This window comes from Sus scrofa, chromosome 10, assembly GCF_054392235.1.
Source record: "Sus scrofa isolate SSC_HxYL_T2T_F1_AM1 chromosome 10, Sscrofa_HxYL_maternal_Yorkshire_Landrace_v2.0, whole genome shotgun sequence".
Classification (NCBI taxonomy): domain Eukaryota; kingdom Metazoa; phylum Chordata; class Mammalia; order Artiodactyla; family Suidae; genus Sus; species Sus scrofa.
The window spans coordinates 91,586,747-91,590,443 of record NC_139392.1 but is presented as its reverse complement, the minus strand read 5'-3'; the positions used below and the strand labels follow the sequence as shown (position 1 = coordinate 91,590,443).

Genomic DNA, 3,697 nt, shown 5'->3' with positions numbered 1-3,697 from the left:
TCTTGTGGTAGCATTTTACTGAGTAAAATTAAGACTCCGCTTTTGGGACAAAAGTGCATGTATTCTGTGAAATAAATTTGGATTAAAGAGTGTAAGGTGAAAGAATTCGCTAATTGGACATTTGTAGGATGTGAGAATCAACAGCCTGAGGCTTGAGCAGGGCCACCTGCGGACTGCGCCTGCTCATCAGCGAGGACGCCACTCCTGGGCTCGCAAGTGCCTAAATGTGCTCGCGCTGAGGATGTGTTACTACGGCTTCGTGTAATTTGTGTAAACCCTGATGTTTTAAAGGGTAACCCCCTTTGGTGGCTGCATTAGTATTGTTCGTGCTTTATAATAACGTCATGGTTGATGTGCATTTGGGTGGCTCTCCCCAGTATTCTCGAGCAACAAGCAGGGAAACGCAGGCGACTGCACCAGTCTTCACTAGAGCGGGCACCGCGTAGGGAGTACAGTTCTCAGTCTCCCATGACTAACTTTTTAAGTTTTCCATGATTGTGGTAATTATTTAGTGCATTATTTGCCATCAATTTCTGATATTGGAATAATATAAACATTTTTGGCAATGTAGTTTTAAAATTAATTTTGCTAGTAACTAAAATTCGAATCAGCCTCAATGTAAGAATTTCAGTGTAAAATGAAAATCCATGAAGCTGCAAAAGTGTAACTAGAAAGGCCCCGTGGGCCTGAACCTGTCATTCTGGGCCTGCCTGTGAGCTGAAAGCCCTTCCTCTGGGTGTGTGGGTGTGTGTAAGGGGGCGGAGGGGGGTCCTGCGTTCACCCCACTGTGTGCAACTTGGGAGTTTCTTTACGGAAAGCCATGAAGCCCGACTGGGCCCAATCTGGAGAGTCGGTTTGCTGTCTAGGTTTGTTTCGGATATTTTGGCAAATGCCTTTTCTGTTTCGATAAGGTAGTGTGAGTTCTCTCAGCTGCACCCAGGACACTATAGGTTGGTTCCTGGGATTGCAAGTGATTAGAGCCTAGAAATGGGGCACGGGGCCTGCTGTCCTGGGTTAGCTGGTGAGAGATTGATGAACCTAGTTATTGGGCAATGAAACACTTTCAGGTCCAGCCCGGACTGAGGGTGGGCTGCTGACCACCGGTCATCTCTGAGGCAGCGGTGCTCTGGGGCTGGGCTGAGTGGGGTCAAACCCTGGTTCCAGTGCTGGCTGTGGAACCAGCTGCCTCCACTGAAAGCAGGAGGGCCAGTCCTGTGTGCTCAGAGCTGAAGCGGCTGCAGGTGGGCGGCAGCATCGCAGGTGGACCCCAGCGGCTACCCGGGGAGGGCCCCAAGGCCAGATGCAGGTGGCCCACTGGAGAGCAGGGCCAGGGCGGTGCGGCCTCGCCTGCAGGGGCTTCCTCTGCTACAGCCGCGGCCTGAGTGCTTGAGAGCCCACTGGTTCCAGAAAACCCACCATCACTGACTCACCGAGAGGCCCGTGGCAGCCGCAGCAGGCATTTACACTGGAGGTGGTGCCTTAACCGTGTTGCTGCCTGCCTTCAAGTCACCCCAGGACAGTGGCCACTAAGGCACGGGAGGGGCCCGACAGCCAGCCCAGTGCTCCACGTGCTCAGACTGAAGACTGTCCAGGTAAGGGCCTTGCTCAGCAGGCGGGTCCCCTGCCCTTCCCGGCCGTGCAGTGTGAGGTCTGCTCCTGGCCGTGCAGCATGGGCGGGGCGGGCTGGGGGCCACGGCTGCACCTGCGGCAGAAGTGGCAGCTCAGCCGGACTCTGCTGGAATCGTCTGCCTCAGGTCGGGGTGAGTGCTTTTAAGGTGTATGGACTGGAGGGTCGACGTAGAGTTTGGGGAGCCACAAGGGCAACCGGCAGGCACTGCCTGGCCCAACGCCTGTCCCCACGCTCCTTTCATCCGTAGGCCTCTATTTACAGGCTGGAAACATTCACTTCTCACCTGGAACTCAGGGCGGCCATGTGTGCAACCCACAGGCTGTAAGTGGCAATCGTAGTTTTAGAAATGCTTTTCACTTTTCCAGTTAAGCCAAGGCGGCCGTTTGGTGAGCTTGGGTCCAGCATGCCAAGCATGATGAGGAGGGGTGTCCTGGGCATAAGCAGTGATGCTGCCACCACCCTGGGTGCAGCTCTTGTGCAGGAAAACCATGGACCCATGGTTTCCATTGCTGTAAAGCAGATTCACCTCTTGTGATTGTCCGCGTCCCAAAATGTGTGTAATGTATTCAAAGGCTGGGGAGGGGGAGGAAATAATTTGCAGATAATTTGAAAATCACCTGTTAGTATTGAAGCTGCAGATTGTTTTCTCGCAGTTTGCGTCCCGAAGCTGAAGGAGAATTCAGTTCGCTTCAACAGGCATTTCTTTGTGAATTGCTATGTATGTATATGGGTATTGGGTTTTGCACGGGGGTGAAAAAAATGAACACGGTAGTAATCCTTGCTTTCAAAGAGCTCGTAGTTTATTTCAGAGAGAAAGGAGTTCCTGCTGTGGCTCAGCAAGTTAAGAACCCAACTAGTACCCATGAGGATGGGGGTTCGATCCCCGGCCTCGCTCAGTTAGGGATCCAGTGTTGCCATGAGCTGTGGTGTAAGTCGCAGATGCAACTCGAATCCCACATTGCTGTGATGGTGGTTCTGAGGTGACCCTTAGCCCAGGGGACTTGCATATGCCACAGGTGCAGCCCTGAAAAAAAAGACAAGAGCAAAAACAATGCCAGGTGCAATCCTGTGATTGATGCGTGGGGGCTGTTTCTCTTCGGCAGCCCCCATAGCCCGGTCACTGATACACGGCTCTTCCTGCCAGTACATTGGGTCTTGGTGTTTGGCATAATAATACAGTGGTTCTTAATCTCTTGGGAAATAAAGGCTCTCTAGAAAATTTTATAGAAGTTAAAAGCCATCTTAACAGAAACCTAAAATCTCATTTTCTTCAAAACAAACTGGAAAAAAAAAAAAAGCTCAAATAGATATTCCTAAGTAGTGGTCAGAACAGTTCAAGACAAGGACTTAAATTTTGATGCGCTTGCTCATCCCTTGGCTCTTGTTAAAATGCAGGTGTAGACTCCTGATCTGAGGTGGGGCTGGCAAGTCTGCTCTAGTAAACTCCCAGAGGTGCTGGCAATCAGGACTAGCCTTGACATAGACGCACTCTTTGCAAGTATTAGGGATGATACAAATAAATGTGCTGATATCTAAAACCAAACCAAAACAAAACAAAAAAGCAATGCCAGGTGAACCTCGATTGCATAAGAGATGTCCCTTGACCCCTCTTTGGGGTTCGTGACACTTTTTATCTGTAGTCCTAGCCTCCAGCTCGTACCTGGCACAGAATAAACTGGCAGTAAATCTGCTGTGTGTGAAGTACTTAGGCCGTCGGGGTCTGAGCAGGTCTGTGCGGTGCAACGAGGTCTGAGGAGGCATCAAGGAGAGGGGACGTGACGTGTGCTGGGGCTTGAAGGAGGGGGGCCATTGCCGTCTGGGACGGCGAGGGGGCTTTGCAGGCGGAGCTGTGTGGGGCGGGCAGAGGCCTTCTGACCTTGGACGGGTTCCCATTCCACCCCCTGCTCTATGAGTTACCCCCCTCCAATGTCTTTAATTAATTTTATTTTTGGCAGAGGCTGTAGCAGGTGGAGGCTCCCAGGCCAGAGGTCAAACCCGCCCCGCAGCAGTGACCTGAGCCGCAGTAGTGACGACACCAGATCCTTAACCACTAGGCCACCAAGGAAC

The 3,697-nt window shown here is 51.7% G+C and overlaps 1 non-coding gene across 1 annotated transcript; it reads left to right on the top strand.

The window, feature by feature from the left end:
* The first annotated feature begins 2,665 nt into the window (after positions 1–2,665).
* On the top strand, positions 2,666–2,761 carry LOC146399601 (small nucleolar RNA SNORA84). The gene has a single exon (XR_014818389.1). It is a non-coding gene; the product is annotated as a small nucleolar RNA SNORA84 (small nucleolar RNA).
* Positions 2,762–3,697: the final 936 nt, after the last annotated feature.